The sequence below is a fragment of the Anomaloglossus baeobatrachus genome, chromosome 12 (genome assembly GCF_048569485.1).
Source record: "Anomaloglossus baeobatrachus isolate aAnoBae1 chromosome 12, aAnoBae1.hap1, whole genome shotgun sequence".
NCBI classification, from domain to species: domain Eukaryota; kingdom Metazoa; phylum Chordata; class Amphibia; order Anura; family Aromobatidae; genus Anomaloglossus; species Anomaloglossus baeobatrachus.
The window spans coordinates 45,339,369-45,360,004 of NC_134364.1; the positions used below are offsets into that span (position 1 = coordinate 45,339,369).

General features: G+C 51.0%; 1 protein-coding gene across 1 annotated transcript in view; it reads left to right on the plus strand.

Moving 5' to 3' along the window:
- The window catches only part of RTN1 (reticulon 1), a 293,390-nt gene that overhangs the window by 122,765 nt on the left and 149,989 nt on the right, over positions 1-20,636 (plus strand). The gene's annotated exons all lie outside the window — the stretch shown is intronic.

The window sequence follows — 20,636 nt, forward strand, 5'->3', positions numbered from 1 at the left end:
CGAGAAAATAACATTTACTTTGAATGCAACTGAGGAGGATGCGATGAACCCTTGGCACAGCCAAGGCTTTAGTGCACTGTTTTGCCCCCTTATTTTGTATGTCGGGGACTTCTCCCACTTTGATTGCTACGTATATGTGTATGTCACGCTAGGTACGGGGAAGTACCAAGTGAACGGTGAAGGGGAAGGGAAACCCTGTGTCTACGGAAGGGGTAGATGGTGACCCCTGTCCAAACCTACTGCTGGGTCCTGGGTTCCTTCACCACCCTAGACAGATTCCTCACCTATGCGCCGAGCCACGTACCTGACCCTGATCTTGGCACTAGGTAGGGAGTGGATGGGATAAGCTCTTTGTCAACTCCACTAAGCCATAAAGGACACACAGGAATAACAAACAAAGGAAAACTATAAACAACTTATCTTTAGACGACGCAGTAAGAAGTACAGTAAAGAACAGTAACAATCCTAAAGATGAGTGCAAGCCACCTGCTTGCATCCAAAGCTTGAAGGAACTGAATAATATCACCAGCACCAGTCCAGGGAAGACTGGAGATTTTAAGCACAAAGTGAATACTGATAATCAGCAGCTGGATGGAAGAAGGGCTCTGCTGGGTCCTAAAGGGGAAGAGATGAAAACCCAGCAGGAAAACGACCTAATACAATTAATACTAAAAGCAGGAATAATAGAAAGTCGGGGAACATTTTGTGCAGCCAAACGCTGTGACGTTCTATGACCAGAAACCACATGACTGTCTGTAACCCGTGACACACTCGTGACAGTACACATGCGCACTGACACCGATTAGGCCAAAGCATGCAGTGTCATTTCAGGGGTGCACACAGTAGACAGTGGGGAGCATTCCCCTCCCAGGCTCCTCGCCACAAATGCCACTCGCTACACTGATACATCAGGAAGTGTACGGTATGTCCGCACAAAGAAGCCTGGGAGTAGAACGCGCACACCCTCTGTGTGTGTGCCCTCAAAGAGAAAAGTTTTCCCCTCAGACCCCGTCTTAGCTTCTCATACAGCCAGATTAGATCTCATACTTTGCACTGATGAGGGGCAATCATCCCGAAACATTGTGTCTGTAAATTGAGATTTTGATCTGGCATAAATCCTAAGTCATATGACAAGGCTCGTTAAAGGGTCACTTTTGACTTTTAGGATTGTTACTTCCGATAGGTGGCGCTAGAGTTTTGGCTACTTCCTCCTTGAAGAGAGAATGTGCTGTCAGTGACGCTGTAAAGTTAGTTTAAAATTCATTTTGGAGGAAACAAACTCCCTTTAAGTCTATCCAGACACCAGCTCTCCACTAAAACGTTTTGCATTTTCGGAATTAGCATTTTAGTAATGGATTTCCATTATTTTGCCAACAGTAAATCTAATTGCCTCAGGTTGCCTCATTATAGTCACACCATCTGGCAAGATTATAGGAATGTGACAAATAGCTGTGGGACCCGTCTTAGGAAAATCCGAAATTAAGTGCAATGGTTGTAATGTGGACGAGCTCTCAATTGTGGTGTGTCCTTCTCATACCTGTGTGCCAATATTGGAGGACTCATATTGTTACAGGATTATGTTGTGTTTGTTTACAAATACTATAATTAAATATAATAGGGCTCTGTTCACATCTGTTTGGGTGTCTCTGTCCGACATATGCCCAAAAATACGTAATAAAATACTACAGAATCAGCTATTTTGCCCTGTAAATTGTTGGACACCATGACCAAGCCAATAGATCCCGTTGTTGCCAGAGGGGTGTGGGCGCCACTGATTTCTGGCATGTAAGCTATCTCACCATTGCAGTTTTCATATTTGGTGTATGTTGGCCACACATACTAGGTAACACAATTCAGCTGTCAAGTGAATATAATGACCCCGATTCATGGAGATAAAAATGGTTCTAAAAGTCATCTTTTTGTTTATTTGAGCCTTATTTAAGTTAACTTTACTTGGTTCTGTTTTGTTTTTTTTCGGGGGAGAGAGGTAGGGAATGGTTTTCCTTATCCAGTTTTACAGTCCAATACTTTATTTGTGACGTTTCAAAATATTGCAAAAATTTTGCGAAATTGTGCTTTGGCATCCTAGTGGAGCGCAAAATCTGTCTCATTTTATCTTTGTGCACTTGAAAGGGTACTTTGCACACTACGACATCGCAAACCAATGGTAGCGATGCCGAGCGCGATAGTCCCCGCCCCCGTCGCAGCTGCGATATCTTGTGATAGCAGCCGTAGCGAACATTATCGCTACGGCAGCTTTACATGCACTTACCTGCCCTGCGACGTCATTCTGGCCGGCGACCCGCCTCCTTCCTAAGGGGGCGGGTCGTGCGGCGTCACAGCGACGTCACACGGCAGGCGGCCAATAGAAGCGGAGGGGCGCAGATGAGCGGGACGTAAACACCCCGCCCACCTCCTTCCTTCCGCATAGCCGGCGTGAGCTGCGGGACGAAGGTAAGGAGATGTTCCTCGCTCCTGCGGCTTCATACACAGCGATGTGTGCTGCTGCAGGAACGAGGAACAACATTTACCTGTCGCTGCCGCGACATTATGGAAATGACCGACACCACACTGATGATACGATTTCGACGCTTTTGCGCTCGTTAATCGTATCAAAAACGATTTACACACTGCGATGTCGACAGCGACTCCGGATGTGCGTCACTTTCGATTTGACCCCATCGACATCGCACCTGCGATATGGCAGTGTGCAAAGTACCCCAAAGACTCGAGCATTATTTTAAAAGATTATGCCACCTCTGAGACAGGTGAAAAAAGGTAAAAGACAAAAAAAGGAGTATCTTTGATTTTGCACAAAATTCATGAACTCTCTTGCTCTTTTCTGAAGAATTTAAAGGATTTTTTTAAAAGTCCTTAAAAACGCAAATAATAATTCAGGGCCTGGTAAAGCGCAACCCGCGAGCCACATTTGGCTCTCTGGTTGTCTCTGTCTTTCCCATGGACCGAGACAGCCAAAGAGCTGAAAATAGTGGACCGCGGGCCACACTGTGCCCCCCACCGTTGCCCGTCTTCCACTGTTGCTGCGGTGAAGACATTGCTGCAGGAGCAGGCTCCATCTTCCACCAATCAGTGTGAAGTACAGCACACGCGATGATGTCACATCATTGCGTGTGCTGTGCGGCGCATCAGTGCACCAGAGGCCGGAGCAGAGCACCGGGGAAATGGGAGTGAGGTGAGTATGTGCTGTTTTTTTTTTCCATATGTATGGGATGTTAACATATATGTATAAGGCAATGTTGGGGCTCAAAAATGTGTATATAGGAGGCCAGGTGGGGCTCATACTGTATATAGGAGGCTATATGGGGGCTCATACTGTATATAGGAGGCTATACGGGAGCTCAGAAATGTGTATATAGGAGGCTATATCGGGTCTCATACTGTATATAGCAGGCTATGTGGGGGATCATACTGTATTTAAGAGGTTATATAGGGGTTCTTACTGTATATAGGAGTCTGTGGCGGCTCAGAAATGTATATATAGGAAGCTATATGGGGTCTCATACTGTATATAGAAGGCTATGTGGGGGCTCATACTGTATTTAGGAGGCTGTGCGGGGGCTCAGAAATGTGTATATAGGAGGCTATTTGGGGGCTCAGAAATGTGTATAGCAGGCTATGTGGGGGCTAATACTCTATTTCGCAGGCTATGTGGGAGCTCATACTGTATTTAGAAGGCTATGTGGGGGCTCATACTGTATATAGGGGGGCTCAGAAATGTATATAGGAGGCTATGTGGGGGTCATAGTGTATATAGGGAGCTATATGTGGGCTCAGAAATGTATATAGGAGGCTATGTGGGGGCTGTACAGTGGATCTATAAACACCTCATGCAAAACTGTTTAATAGGGATATTCTCACCTATAAGTTACATCATGATACAAGTATTATAATTTTATGCAGCTCCAAATCCTGTAATTCTTGGCAATTCCTATTCCATGCATAAAATTCAGCATGAATTTACATTACTTCACAAATGAATACCAAACCCTTCAGAAATACAGCTTCATGTAGCACTGTAATAAAAAGCAACAAGACCCTTGATGATAAATTTTGTATTTATCATGGAAATAGCACTGGATTATCAGTGGCTCAGTGGTTAGCACAGCAGTCTTGCAGTGCTGGGGTCCTGGGTTCATTTCCCACTAAGGACACCATCTGCAAGGAGTTTGTATGTTCTCCCCGTGTTCGTGTGGGTTTCCTGCAGGTTCTCCGGTTTCCTCCCACACTCCAAAGACATCCTGATAGGGAATGTAGATTGTGAGCCCCAATGGGGACAGTGTTTCCAAAGTATAGAAAGCGCTGTGGAATTAATAGCGCTATATAGATGAATAAATATTATTATCTTGCAAACAAGACTTTTTGTACATCCAGACATATCTTCCATTATTTTCAAGCTATAGGGCACTGATTTGCCAGATTTGGCTATATAGTGTACTTACCAATATCTAATATAACCCCGGTCATAACAATCAACTTCCAGTAAACTTTCAAGATTTAAAGAGAACCTGTCAGCATGACTTTACAAGTTAAAGCAAAGGCATGGCCATAAAGGCGCTGTTACATAGATTAAATCAATACACTTATTGACGAAATCCGCTTTTCATTTCTTCTTTAATCCATATTTGAAGTTTTGGGGCAATGATATTCAGGTGCACAGTACTGGGATTGTGCATCGATCTTTTATTTGTGTCCCGGCCCCTCCGCCTGCCCCTGTTGTTTGAATGACAGGTTACTGCTTTTTCTGTGATCTGCCTCCTATTTGAAATTTTGTGTTGCCGCCATCCTTGCCACAGGCCATCAAGCGCAGATTGATTTTCAGGCTAGTATTTAATAAAATGGCATCAGTGGCGGCGCACGTGCAGATTCAGATCTTGGCTCAATAACATCTCTTAGAGACATCATTGAGATGAAATCTCAATCAACGCATGAACCATCTTGGCATAATTTTTTTTTGCATGGAATAGCTTGCAGAGGAAACTCGTTAGGCTCTCCTGTTGCATTGGATCCTCCAAGCCCAAGGTCCGGGTGTGTACTTGAGCCACAGGCATCGGTGGAGCAGGCAGGTGAAGCACACGAGAGACAGATAGCAGAGGTACTAGTAGCTGCAGGCGAACAAGAGATGTCCAGGAGACCACAGACAGCTAGCAGAGGTCATGGAGACCATAAACATGTAACAGAGGTACTAGAAGCTGCAGGCAGATAGGTAGCAGAGGTACTGGAAGCTGTAGGCAGATGTCCTGGAGACAGCAGATGGGTAGCAAAAGTCCTAAGAGCCAAATGCAGACAGCAGACGTACTGGAGACTACACACAGGTAGCAGAGTTACTGGAAGTCGGAAGCAGACAGGAGACGTCCTGAAGGCAGCAGACGGGTAACAAAGGTCCTGAGAGACAAATGCAGACAGGAGACGTACTGGAGACCGCACACAGGTAGCAGAGGTACTGGAAGTCGGAGGCAGACAGGAGGCGTCCTGAAGACAGGAGATGGGTAACAAAGGTCCTGGGAGCTAAATGCAGATAGGAGACGTACTGAAGACCACACACAGGTAGCCGAAGTACTGGAAGCCGGAGGCAGACAGGAGGCGTCCTGAAGACAGGAGATGGGTAACAAAGGTCCTGGGAGCCAAATGCAGATAGGAGACGTACTGAAGACCACACACAGGTAGCTGAAGTACCGGAAGCCGGAGGCAGACAGGAGACGTCCTGAAGACAGCAGACAGGTAGCAAAGGTCCTGGGAGCCAGATGCAGAGTTAGACATACTGGAGACAGCACACAGGTAGCAGAGGCACTGGAAGCTGGATGTAGTCAGGAGACATCCAGAAGACAGCAGACAGGTAGCAAAGGTCCTGGGAGTCAAATGCAGACAGAAGACGAACTGGAGACCACACACAGGTAGCAGAGGTTCTGGAAGCTGGAGGTAGACAGGAGATGTCGTGAAGACAGCAGACAGGTAGCAAAGGTCCTGGGACCCAAATGCAGACAGCACACAGGTAGCAAAGTCACTGGAAGCTGGAGGCAGACAGGACAGGTCCGGAGACAGCAGATGGGTAGCAAAAGTCCTGGGACCCGAAGGCAGACAGGACTCAGGAACGCTAAAATCTTAATGCCAAGACACAGGTGTGTCGTGTTAGCCCTATATAGGCCCTCACAGGTGATCACATAGGAGTACGCCGGGCCATTTGCAAAGCTCGACATGCAGTATAACAGAGTTTTGCGGACCGGAGTAAGGGAAGTGTGGCGCCCCTGACCTGGTCAGGCACCACTGAGTACTGCACCCATGCTGGGGACAGTACAATACAGGTAATCCAGAAGGCTGACAGGGGTGTGGTACACAGGCGCATAGTAATCAGCTCTCACACATGTACCCATGAGAGGACCCCTGGGGATCCCAGGAGGGGGAAAAGCCTTGACCTTCACTGGAATAGTGGAGGGGGCCAAAAGCCTCCATCTCCTCTCAAGGGGTGTGGTAAGAGAATCTGGTTGCTAGGTGGCGTAGGCAAGAACAGGAGAGGAGGGGCAGTGAGTCAGTTAGAGCAGAACTCCATAGGGCTCAGTGAGGAGCAGACCTGTGGGGCTGTTGCTGTCTAACAGCGCCCGCGCAGTGGCTACTGACGGGGGAGAACGGTCAACTAGGAGGGCTACCCGAAACCCATCTCCAGCTAGAGAGAGAGCACAGAGTGGGAAGTAAGGAGACTGCTAGGGAGTACCAGGCCCAAACGGGCGGCAGATCCCGAAGCGGAGATAGATCCAGCTTTCTTTTGCTAAACCTGCCGGTGTGGGGCTCTCAAAGCCCACGCCACAACACCACAAAAAGCCGCAGCCACGTAGCCACAGTTAGGGCCCATAGCTCACAGGAGGCAAGAAGCTGGAGTGATCTGGCCCAGGCAACAAGCACACGGCAAACGAAGGGGAGAGAGGCTGCAGCATCTTCCCTGGGTGACCCCCATAGGGACTCAAAGTCGGGGTCACCCCAAACCACCAAGGGCTAAGGAAGGCGAGTTAGTAGTCACCCTCACAAGTCAGCCTGAAGGACACCTGGTTCCCGCCTGGTTCATCCCAGCTATGCCCGGGTTACTCACCCTGCCACCTGAAGTGAGTAAAAACCCTGAAAGACATCCTGCCTGTGTTGAGTCATTCTGCGCCTTGTAGTTCTACACATCTACACAGGGCCCTGGGGCTTGCCTCACTCTCAGGAGGCTACTACAACTGGCTGCACCCACCATCAGCCCCAGGCATCCCTTAACCTGCAGTGGCGGTCCCCACTGACCGCAAATCTGAGAGTGGCGTCACGACAAGAAGAAGATCTCCTACCTGTGACCAGATCCAGCCGAGTGGAGTCCCTGAAGGTAATGCACCGACACAACACCTGTGGGGCTTCACATCTGGCGTCACGAACAGGATAAGGACTAGACCTGTTCAGACAGGTGACCATGTGCCTGGGCGGTCCGCTTGAAAAATTGGAAGCGCCGCCATATTGCCACCATGAAAAGCGCGCTGAAAAACAACAGCAGCCCGCGCTGGGAGAAGTTACCGCCCACGAAGAGGTGTGGCTACCCAGAGATCCCCTGCAGAGTTCTGACCTTGCCAGCTATGAGAGTGGAAGCGTCCAGAGACGTCGGGACAGAAAGGGAGCCAGAAGCCTGCTGCTGGGAGAGGAGCTGCTGAAAGAGGCAGAGCGGAAACTGAACAGCTTGCTACTAGAGGCAACGGCGAGTCCACAGCTGGAGAGTCGTGCAGAAGAGGGCGCAGAAGAAATGGCGTCTGACCGCAGAAATCCAGAACCGGGCTCCGCTGCCTGGTGGTATCGGGAGCTGGCCCAGTTCTGCGACCGACTGGAGACCCGGGTCGTGGAGCAGATCCGAGAAGAACGCATGGAACTTCTGGAGATGGCTGCGGCGGTTCGGACCTACGAGGAGGGAGCCGCGCGACGCCTGCCAGATCGAGCGGCGACGACTCAGATCCCGATGGTGCCACCGATGGGTGAGTCCAGAGTTGCCCCGGCCAGCGCAAGTGCTCCGACTCCTGCTGCTACGACCGCGGTCCCAGAAGAGGCGCCCGGCGCGGCGACGCTGAGCCAGGCCGCAGCCATGCCAGGTGCGGCCCGCCAAGCCCAGGCCGCCGCAGCGATGCCCTGCTCGGCCCGCCAAGCCCCGGCCGCCGCAGCGATGCCCTGCTCGGCCCGCCAAGCCACGGCCGCCGCAGCGATGCCCTGCTCGGCCCGCCAAGCCCCGGCCGCCGCAGCGATGCCCTGCTCGGCCCACCAAGACCCGGTCCCTGCAGCGACGCCCAGCCCAGCCTGCACAGATCCCATCGCAGCTGCGACGCCGATCCAGGCCGCCGCCATACAGGGCGCGGCCCGCCAAGACCAGGCCGCCGCCATACAGGGCGCGGCCCGCCAAGACCAGGCCGCCGCCAAACAGGGCGCGGCCCGCCAAGACCAGGCCGCCGCCATGCCGGGCGCGGCCCGCCAAGACCAGGCCGCCGCCAAACAGGGCGCGGCCCGCCAAGACCAGGCCGCCGCCATACAGGGCGCGGCCCGCAAAGAGATTGCATCACCATTTACCCCGGCCTGCAAGGCCAGAGCAGACACCGCTCCCCAGTCAAAGAGGTCCCTGCTGGAAAGCCCACGCTGGGGGAGGACCCCGAATACTGGCGGCTGAAGGCTGACATGGAGGCCAAGTTTCCACAATGGTTGGTGGACCGGTACATGCTCCCTCCGCACACCCCCAAGAGGATTCCAGCAATCCCTGCAGCAACCACGCCAAAGAGTCCCCTGCCTGAGCCTGCTGAAGAAAGCTCATCCCCAGCACTGCCACCAAAGGAGTGCCAAGAAGAACTAAGGGGGAGAGGAGGCCAGGAAGCTGAGGAGCTGACTCTGGAGCCACCAGCAGTGGATCTATACTCAGAGCCGGAGATGTTGCCCTATTCCCGTTGGGATGAGGAAGACCTGACACCGTCCGCTGACGAAGATCTGCCTAAAAGTCTCACCTGGGAGCTTGCAAGCTGTACCACGCAGAGTTCAGGCCGCAGGACAAGGCGTCGCAACAGAACAACGCTGTCCCCTGCACCGCCATCCCCAGAGCAGAGAGAAGTCACGGCCAGAGATCTACAGGAGAAAAGGTTCCTGAGAAGAGCCAAAGCCCAGGCCAGAGGACCCCTTTGCAGAGGAGTTGTGGAAGATTTCAGCTTGAAGAGTGGATATGGTTTCATAGTTGCACCTGGTATGAAAGAGGGCATTTTCGTTAATAGGAGGGATGTGAGAGCCCACTTGCCCAGAGGACACCCTGGCAGAAACTTAAAAATGGGAGACTCCGTACAGTTCACCATGCACCAAGGAGAAAGAGGGTGGTATGCGCTAGATGTAGTGCCATGTCCCAAAGAAGAAAGGAAAGACAGCCATAAGGAAAGAAAAGACAAAGAACCTACTGAAGAGACAACTACAGATGAAGAAAAAGGTCAAGAAAGCAACAGGTGCCGCAGCCCTACAGGCCCAAGCCCTGGTGAAGAGGAATCTGCCTAAGTTCAAGTAAAGTACAGCAAGTTTTGACCAGTTTGGAAAGTTTGTTTTGCAACGCTTTAAAGTTCAAGAATGTGCCCACAAAAACTATTGTGAGAAATAAACCTTAAGGCTATGAACTGGCTATAGCCACAAACTCTCGCAGTGTAAATAGTTACACAGAGGGCACCACCGCGACCAGAGAGCATGCCTGTTTATGGGGCCTGGCTCTCCACCACAAAGAGGGTACCTGGTCAGCACCAACTGTGGAGGCCGCCTCTGCATCCTGCCAGAAGAGGCTGAAGGCGCGGATCCACCAGGCCAGGTATACCCTGAAGACCACCAGCCCAGGAAAGCCGCCTCTACATCCTGCCAGAAGTGGCTGAAGTCGCGGCCAACGTGAAAGGGTTTTGGGTGGGTTAACGGACTTGTGGGTGGAGGGTGGTGATGTATGGTACCTGGTGCTTTTAAAATGTTTTACATGTTTTAATGTTTTATGCATTTTTTAAAATGTTGTCTTGCAGCCCGAGGACGTGCTGGTGATAACTAAGGGGGAATGTGGCGCCCCTGACCTGGTCAGGCACCACTGAGTACTGCACCCATGCTGGGGACAGTACAATACAGGTAATCCAGAAGGCTGACAGGGGTGTGGTACACAGGCGCATAGTAATCAGCTCTCACACATGTACCCATGAGAGGACCCCTGGGATCCCAGGAGGGGAAAAGCCTTGACCTTCACTGGAATAGTGGAGGGGGCCAAAAGCCTCCATCTCCTCTCAAGGGGTGTGGTAAGAGAATCTGGTTGCTAGGTGGCGTAGGCAAGAACAGGAGAGGAGGGGCAGTGAGTCAGTTAGAGCAGAACTCCATAGGGCTCAGTGAGGAGCAGACCTGTGGGGCTGTTGCTGTCTAACAGCGCCCGCGCAGTGGCTACTGACGGGGGAGAACGGTCAACTAGGAGGGCTACCCGAAACCCATCTCCAGCTAGAGAGAGAGCACAGAGTGGGAAGTAAGGAGACTGCTAGGGAGTACCAGGCCCAAACGGGCGGCAGATCCCGAAGCGGAGATAGATCCAGCTTTCTTTTGCTAAACCTGCCGGTGTGGGGCTCTCAAAGCCCACGCCACAACACCACAAAAAGCCGCAGCCACGTAGCCACAGTTAGGGCCCATAGCTCACAGGAGGCAAGAAGCTGGAGTGATCTGGCCCAGGCAACAAGCACACGGCAAACGAAGGGGAGAGAGGCTGCAGCATCTTCCCTGGGTGACCCCCATAGGGACTCAAAGTCGGGGTCACCCCAAACCACCAAGGGCTAAGGAAGGCGAGTTAGTAGTCACCCTCACAAGTCAGCCTGAAGGACACCTGGTTCCCGCCTGGTTCATCCCAGCTATGCCCGGGTTACTCACCCTGCCACCTGAAGTGAGTAAAAACCCTGAAAGACATCCTGCCTGTGTTGAGTCATTCTGCGCCTTGTAGTTCTACACATCTACACAGGGCCCTGGGGCTTGCCTCACTCTCAGGAGGCTACTACAACTGGCTGCACCCACCATCAGCCCCAGGCATCCCTTAACCTGCAGTGGCGGTCCCCACTGACCGCAAATCTGAGAGTGGCGTCACGACAAGAAGAAGATCTCCTACCTGTGACCAGATCCAGCCGAGTGGAGTCCCTGAAGGTAATGCACCGACACAACACCTGTGGGGCTTCACAGAAGCAAAGACCAGATCCGACACAGGTTTGTAACAGGAACATAACAAAGGTTATAATTCGGGATTATGGCTCTTAACGGTCATTGTGCATTCCTGTGGAAAGACGATTGGACAACCACTTCAAATAATTTGTGAGCTTATAATGCCAAACTGCATAAACTTATATTCTTCTACTTAGTTATTACAGGTCTTGAGCCTGACAAATTGATCAGACATACATTGTACCTACCTCCTCATGTCTGTGCCGAGCACAGGTTCCAAGGCAAGGTGATTGCACTGGGGGCAGCAGGGGATAGATACCTAGCACTTTCAGTTGCATTCGTTGGTCCACATTAGTTATTTTCAGTACATTTTGAAGCTCATCTGTCAATAAATAAGAAAAGTCTTTCTTTTGTCACTGCCATGGGGCATTCATTAAATATTTTAGGTTATGAGCTGATGTCCATTAAATATTCTCTTTATTGGAGAAATACAATGCATGAGTATGCAGCGTCAGTAGAAGAATAATTTTCGCAATGCTCATTAATTTCAAGCTTTTAAAGGGAAGAAACACATATAATATTACAAAAAGAGAATTTAATTAAATAGACAATGCTTTGTAAAATCTGATAGTTACAGCAAAACTGATGTGCCCGCGTCCTCATCCGGGGAAGGGTGAAAGCGAGCGTCCAATGCATCCCAACTTAAAGTCATGGCATTTTTTTTAGTACCGTACTTTTTTTTTGGGCAGTTCCCTTTTTTACCTGTTTATTCTTTACCCTATTCTGTTGTTTTCTATGACAATGGATCAGTAGAAGAAAAGTTACCTGTTTTGTTTATAGGAGTTTTTTTTCCTTTGTGGAAGTCATTGCCAATCCCAATTCAGAAGAAGAATGGCAAACTGTGCTGTAACCTCAAGGAAAATTAAGCAGAAAAAAACATTTTCCTCCTTTGCCAGTTCCCCAATCATAGTGCTCCGTTACCATATCCAAAAATAGAGAGATACTGTATATATGGTTATGAAGGGATAGTTGCACATACTGTTTTTTTTTTGGCCCAACACTAATCTGTATAAGGCTATGTGCCCACGTTGCATTCTGTCCCTGCAGAATTTTCTGCAGCGATTTGAACAGCACACATGCGCTTCAAATCGCTGCAGAAACACTGTGTAATGAATGCAGTGAAAAAGCCGATTTCATGCGTTCTGGATGCAGCGCCCACCATAGACAGAGCGGGGGCTGCATCCAAAGCACTCGGAATAAGTGACATGTTGCTTTTTAGAACGCAGCGATTTGGCAGCATGCAAATCGCTGCGTTCTAATACGCAATGTGCGCATGGATTATGCACAATCTTCATAGATTGTGCTGGGGACGCAGGATGCATGCAGTTACGCTGCAGTGCAGAACGCAGCGTAACTGCATGCAAATACGCAACGTGTGCACAAAGCCTAATGGATAATGACTAAGGGCGGACATGCCATTGGGGCAACCTGTGCAGCTGAACAGGGCCCAGACTGAAAAGGTGGTCACTTTTAATTCCTGCAAGGGGCCCATATACTGTTCTTGCAAAGGGGCCCTCTTCTGTCTGTGTCCACCCCTGGTAATGACATAGAGATATCCGCAGGATTCTTTGTTCCTTTTAGTCTCTGCTCAGAGCAAAGAATTTACAAGAGAAAGCGATTTATAAATCCTATTTTGGAGAACCCCTAAATAGGAAAAACAGTCATTTGTCTCAGATTTTCCCACTGCATTCAGAATATGGCCATATGATGGCAAGGAATAAATGCTCTGCTAAATAGAAGTGTGCACAAACAGATTTTACACATTTGTTCTTGTTGGGCAACCGCACTGTCAGGGGCACCCTTCCTTTCCATTATTTCAACTGCGATCTTTGTCCCACCACCCGTGTTTAGATTGCCTAGCAGCACTGGCTTCACTTGAGCCAGTGCTGCTTCCTCTGAAACCTGCACAGGCGGCGACTGCATATTCTTGGTGCATGCGCATAAAACCCTTTCTTTTGACATTTGTCAGCATATTCATGAGCTGAAAAGCCTTTTTTTACACATTCGTCAGCTCCCTGTTCTGCACATGCGAACGCGATGATAGGCGCTTGCATAGGTGTGCAAAGGAGACAGCAGTGGCTCGAGTGAAGGCAGTGCTGTCTCCTCTGAAACCCTACACAGGTGGCGACTTCCATATTCTTGGCGCATGCGCAGAAAACCCTTTCTTTTGACATTCCTCAGCATGTTCATGAGCTGAAAAGCCTTTTACACATTCGTCAGCTCCCTGTTCTGCACATGCGAACGCGATGATAGGCGCTTGCATAGGTGTGCAAAGGAGACAGCAGTGGCTCGAGTGAAGGCAGTGCTGTCTCCTCTGAAACCCTACACAGGTGGAGACTTCCATATTCTTGGCGCATGCACAGAAAACCTTTTCTTTTAACATTCATCAAGAATGGGTTGATAGGCGCTTGCACGGGTTTGCAGAGGAGACAGCAGAGTCTCAAGTGAGGCCAGTGCCATCTTCTTTAAAACCTTGCATAGGTGGTGACAGCCATATTTTTGGCGCATGTGCAGAAAAGCTTTTTTTTAACCAATTTGTCAGCTCCCTGTTCTGCGCATGTACCGAAGATGTGACGATAGGCAATTGCACAGGTTTGCAGAGGAGACAGCAGTGGCTCAAGTAAAGCCAGTGCATTCCGGAGGCAGAGATAGCAGGCAACATTGTTGGAAAAAGGGGTCCAGATGATCCGGCCTACAGTAAGCACCTGTGCTTACGTTGATAGGTAATTCAAAGATGACACTATCTGTTTAAGCATTTGAGAATAACAGTTCCATCTGTGGTCACCTCCGTACAGCATCTCCCATAATGTCCCCTATTTCCCGGCATATCATCAGTTTATTTGCATATACGGCACAATAGGCTTATATCACAATATATCTGGACTCCTCTATTACCGCCGCCTGCAATAACCACAAGCTATACTGTCTTTTGTTATATTCTTGTTCAACTAGTTAACAATTATAAGGGGTTAATATTTCATCCAGCACACACACTGACACGTAATAAGTGGCTGGAAACCTAATAATACATGTTTATATCTGTTTCCGCATTGGGGTTTATTGAAGATGACTTCTGCTGTTATTGCAGCGGTGATTATCAGAAAATATCGCTGCAATTATATTCACCGGACCTGCGAGCAGATTTGTTTTCTCTTTTAGGAAAGAAATGCTGTTTTGAAACAACAAAATCCTTATATAATAGTGTAAGGAACCTGCAACCTATCAGCAGCTACTGATTGCTGTTTTGTGACCGCTGCAGCCAGTCAGCTGCTGCTGCGCAGCTGGGGTTTATCAATCTATATATATAATTGCCTTATTCTGTCTGTCTATCTGTCTGTCTGTCATGCTCCAAAATTGTGTCCTTACGGTGACACAAAGCTGATTGGCCGCTGGGCTCGCCATGGCCCCGCCCCCCCACACGGATTGGCCGCTCGCCCAGGCTGCGCCCCCACACGGATTGGCCAGCCGCTCGCCCAGGCTCCGCCCCCCCCACAGATTGGCCTCTCGCCCCGGCACCCTGCAGGCATTGGCAATTCGGCCACGCCACGCCCCGCCCCCCTCACGCAATGCACGCTAGCTCTGGCCCCGCCCCCTCCCTCCCCCCGCGCATTCCCCGAACTGACACGGCTGTCACGGAGGTGAGTACTGTACTCCCCCCTCACCCCCCCGGCCCCCGCTCGCACGGGAGTGGTGTGGATACGTTGGTAACCATGCTCGCATGGTTACAAGCGCATCAAGGTCCTGCTGCGGCGGAAGATCCACACGCACACACATAACAGCACACACACAAACATACACACACATCAGATCACACTCACTCTCACACACACCTCACACACACCTCACACACACCTCACACACACCTCACATCGCATCCACACACTCACAGCATCCGGTGATATCGCTTGCTTCTCGGCCTCGATACTGTGCTGTTGTGACCTTCCAGGACCTGACGGAGGATCACATGGCCAGAGGCATGTGGTATCTCCGGATGTTGTGAGTGTGAGCGCGTATGTGCGATATCGTCAGTGTCTGTGTGTGTGAGTGGATGCGATCGGGTGTGTGTGAGTGGATGCGATCGGGTGTGTGTGAGTGGATGCGATCGGGTGTGTGTGAGTGGATGCGATCGGGTGTGTGTGAGTGGATGCGATCGGGTGTGTGAGTGTCGGCAGAGGAGCACGGCGTGCTGGAGGAGGCTGGGAGCAGAGAGGCTGATCATGGGGAAGGCTGGGAGGGGGAGGCTGATGCTGGGGGAGACTGGGAGGGGAAGGCTGATGCTGAAGGAGGCTGGGAGGGGGAGGCTGGGAGGAAGGAGGCTGGGAGGAGAGAGGCTGATCCTGGGGAAGGCTGGGAAGGGGAGGCTGATGCTGAGGGAGGCTGGAAGGAGAGAGGCTTATGCTGGGGGAGGCTGAAAGGAGAGAGGCTGAGGCTGGGAAGAGAGAGGCTGATGCTGGGGAAGGCTGATGCTGAGGGAGGCTGGGAGGGGAAAGCTGATGCTGGGGAAGGCTGGGAGGAGAGAGGCTGATCCTGGGGAAGGCTGGGAGAGGGAGGCTGATGCTGGGGGAGGCTGGAAGGAGAGAGGCTGATGCTGGGGGAGGCTGGAAGAAGAGAGGCTGATGCTGGGGGAGGCTGATGCTGGGGGAGGCTGGAAGGAGAGAGGCTGATGCTGGGGGAGGCTGGAAGAAGAGAGGCTGATGCTGGGGGAGGCTGATGCTGGGGGAGGCTGGGAGGAGAGAGGCTGATGCTGGGGAAGGCTGGGAGGAGAGAGGCTGATGCTGGGGACAGAGAGGAGAGGCTGATGCTGGGAGGAGAGAGGCTGATGCTGGGATGAGAGAGGCTGATGCTGGGAGGAGAGAGGCTGATGCTGGGGGAGGCTGGGAGGGGGAGGCTGATGCTGGGGGAGGCTGGGACGAGGGAGGCTGATGCTGGTGGAGGCTGATGCTTGGGGAGGCTGGAAGGAGAGAGGCTGATGCTGGTGGAGGCTGATGCTTGGGGAGGCTGATGCTGGGGGAGACTGGGAGGGGAAGGCTGATGCTGAGGGAGGCTGGGAGGGGGAGGCTGGGAGGAAGGAGGCTGGGAGGAGAGAGGCTGATCCTGGGGAAGGCTGGGAACGGGAGGCTGATGCTGAGGGAGGCTGGAAGGAGAGAGGCTGATGCTGGGGGAGGCTGGAAGGAGAGAGGCTGATGCTGGTGGAGGCTGATGCTTGGGGAGGCTGATGCTGGGGGAGACTGGGAGCGGAAGGCTGATGCTGAGGGAGGCTGGGAGGGGGAGGCTGGGAGGAAGGAGGCTGGGAGGAGAGAGGCTGATCCTGGGGAAGGCTGGGAAGGGGAGGCTGATGCTGAGGGAGGCTGGAAGGAGAGAGGCTGATGCTGGGGGAGGCTGGAAGGAGAGAGGCTGAGGCTGGGAGGAGAGAGGCTGATGCTGGGGAAGGCTGATGCTGAGGGAGGCTGGGAGGGGAAAGCTGATGCTGGGGAAGGCTGGGAGGATGGAGGCTGGGAGGAGAGAGGCTGATCCTAGGGAAGGCTGGGAGAGGGAGGCTGATGCTGGAGGAGGCTGGAAGGAGAGAGGCTGATGCTGGCGGAGGCTGATGCTGGGGGAGGCTGGAAGGAGAGAGGCTGATGCTGGTGGAGGCTGATGCTTGGGGAGGCTGGGAGAGGGAGGCTGATGCTGAGGGAGGCTGGGAGGAGGGAGGCTGGGAGAGGTAGGCTGAGAGAAGAGAGGCTGATGCTGGGGGAGGCTGATGCTGGGGGAGGCTGGGAGAGGGAGGCTGATGCTGGGGGAGGGTGGGAGGAGGGAGGCTGGGAGGAGAGAGGCTGATGCTGGGGAAGGCTGGGAGGAGAGAGGCTGATGCTGGGGACAGAGAGGGAGAGGCTGATGCTGGGAGGAGAGAGGCTGATGCTAGGATGAGAGAGGCTGATGCTGGGAGGAGAGAGGCTGATGCTGGGAGGAGAGAGGCTGATGCTGGGGGCAGAGAAGCTGATGCTGGGGGCAGAGAGGCTGATGCTGGTGCAGCATGGGGGATGGAGCACGATGGGGGGTGCGCAGCATCGGGGATGGAGCATGATGGGGGGGGTGCGCAGCATCGGGGATGGAGCACGATGGGGAGTGCGGAGTATGGCGGATGGAACACGTTTGGGTGGCGCAGCATGGCGGATGGAGCACGTTTGGGAGTGCGCAGCATGGCGGATGGAGCACGTTTGGGAGTGCGCAGCATGGGAGATGGAGCACGATGGGGGGTGCGCAGCATAGGGGATGGAGCATGATGGGGAGTGCGCTGCATGGGGGATGGAGCACGATGGGGAGTGCGCTGCATGGGGGATGGAGCACGTTTGGGAGTGCGCACCTCCCCCCAACACACACACACACACACACACGCGCGCGCACTGCACAACACACCACACACCACACACACACACACTGGGAACCACAAACAACTGCCCTACAGAGACACCCACACACACAGACAACGCTGCACACACACAACACCCAACACACAAACACCGCGGCACACACAAATATACGCACATACCGCACAACACACACATTGCACAAAACATACCTCCCCCCAAAACACACCACACACACACAAACTGCGCAACACACACACAACGCTACAGACACACAGCGCTCCACAAACAACGCAACACACGCAACACACATACAACACCGCTCTCACCCCCCGTCACACCCAGACAACACCCAGAACATGTACAGCCCCTACACAAACACTTGGTAACTACACACAACAACATCTATATATATATATATATATATATATATATATATATATATAACAAAAATCATACATGAACTACACAATACGTAAATTCTAGAATACCCGATGCGTAGAATCGGGCCACCTTCTAGTATTCTATAAGAGCGATTAGTGATTGCTGATTATCTGCCACAGTCATGTGACACAACAATGTCAAGTGTCTTGCCAAACTAGCACTGTTGACATGTCTGGAACGGCACCGCTGCTGAAGTGGAGTATAGATTGTTTTATTTTCTATGGGGCCTTAGAGTGATTAATCAGGGGTTGTCTAGTAGTGGAAAACCCCTTTAAATCATTTGTTCCATGTTCTGCCTTCCGCTCCCTATTTGTTGGGAGAGAGGTGCGCTCCTGATGATTGACAGCTCAGACCAGCAGCATGAAATAGCACGACCTACCTACCATTTTATGCACTTAGTTTCCCCCATGATGGGGCATTCTGAATTTTTTTCTTCACACAGACCATCAGTCCATATTAAAAATTGCTTGTGTGTTACACACTGACAAAAATACACTCATCTAAACAGACGCTATTTTGGCTGCGATGTGATCTCAACGTGTCACAGCCTAAAAAGGCAAATGTCACCAAATTATTTGAAGAAAAACACAAAGCTATTTTCAAGATCCCTCTGTCACGATGTGACTGTAGGAAAGCAAGGGATAGGGGGTACTCTGCTGTTACTCATGCTAGGGATCCTTAGGCTATCTCTAACCTCAGGGTTACCCCTAATGGTGGAGATGCCTGAGTCCTGTGCCTGGCTATTCTCCTGACCAGAACTGATCTGATTCTCCCTTCCCACCAGGTAAGGGAAGGGCAGGAGAGATGGAAACACAGATAAAGACAGACAGGGGAAAACCAAACTCAAGAGAAAAGCAAGAGCAGGAAGGTAGCAACAAAGAGACAACAATGGTTAACGCCACAACTGCATACAACAAGTACTACAACCACCAGTTAGTCTGGATCATAACATCTCCCCAGACCAGCTAAGATAAACTACAGCTGACACTAATGGAAGTGTCCAGACAGCATATATAGGAGGAAAAAAGATGTGATTAGCTCCCCCACAACATGTGATCTAAGATGACTAACAAGCAGACTAGCAGTGATTAACTCTTGCAAGCCTGCCTATGAGCTACCAATCTTTTGGTCGATGACCGAGTCAGTCTGTGCTGATTACAGACCTCAGAGAAGTTATCAGGCGGAGTGTCAGAGTCTGTAGTGTGAACAGATCCCGACGCCACCATGACAGTCGCTGAAGTTTGTAAAAACCTCTCTGTGACACCCTATTGGGTCCCTATTAAAAACTACAGAGGATGGAGCTTTTTAGCATGGATACCTGATTTGCCGTAAGTGACGCACTCTTGTAGGAAGTGAATCACGACCAGAGATGGTGACCCCGTTACTACAAAACAGCCAGCAAGAGCTTACTGTAGGCCATTGTTTGATCAATGCAACCCATCACACCTGAGAAATGAAATTTACACGTAAGATTAAATTATTTCAACATTTTTGGCAATCAAGGTGCATAATAAATGGAAAACCATCACCGAAGTGTTTCTTTAAAGTGCAGGTTTATAACAATACGCCCCTTCAACATATACCTTAATTACATACTTTGCGTGCAGGTTTTTTACTACTCTGCTGTCGAGATTCATTAGAAGAGGCTGGTGACCAGGAAAAAAAGGCTCAAAGGTCGCCTGACTGCGTTGGTGGTGGCACACTCTTGATTGATTAACAATTTAGACCAGTGGCTTTGTTACACCACTGGCCTGAATTGTGAGCTCTTGAATGCTGCAAGGAGAAGCATAGCAGCACTGAATCTGGCCAAGAGGAGCCCTTACACACTCTCTAACAAAGAGCTTGTAACTTCTGAGCTTCTTGCCTAAGGGACTGGCCACCGCTAAACGATTAAACTCTCACAGATACTGCAGTAACTGAGAAAAACCATCTTGGTGGCAGTAGAGAAAAAAAAAATAAAGGGCTGAGGAGACATTACTTGTCATGCAGTGACTACCGGGGCTCCGCCAGGTCTAAGGTAAATCCCAACGAACACCGAAATACACAGGCAACACTGGATACACAATACAATGGTAGGCACTGGTGCGAGGAAGGGGGGAGTGGGGTACTTGCTAACACTCCCGTGATGTTAATCCCAACACTCTAACGTCCCTAGATGGGTCCTTTCCCCATGCGCCGATCACGTCCCTAGGCCCTCACTGGCCCTGAACTTCACCCTGACTAGTGCAGACAAGTCAGATACTAGTCTTGCTATTGACATAAGATAACAATAGGTAGCAAAGACAAACAGGGTAGAAAAACACAGCAAATAAAACTACAGCAGGAACCTCTCAGCTGCAACTGAAGCAACATCTCCACTTTCTCCAGAGACAGGTTCATCACAAGTGAACAGCATAGGTATGAGCTATAGCCGACATAGAAAGGAGTGAGGAGCGGATATTTATAGCAGAAGGGAGTGGCTTCAGCTGATATTATAACTACCTGATAGATCACTGCAGGATTCAAGTGAACCTTAACCCCTTTAGTACCGAATGGAATTAAATATGTGGCAACTCAGGGTAAATGGCAAGCGGACACTAAGGCAGA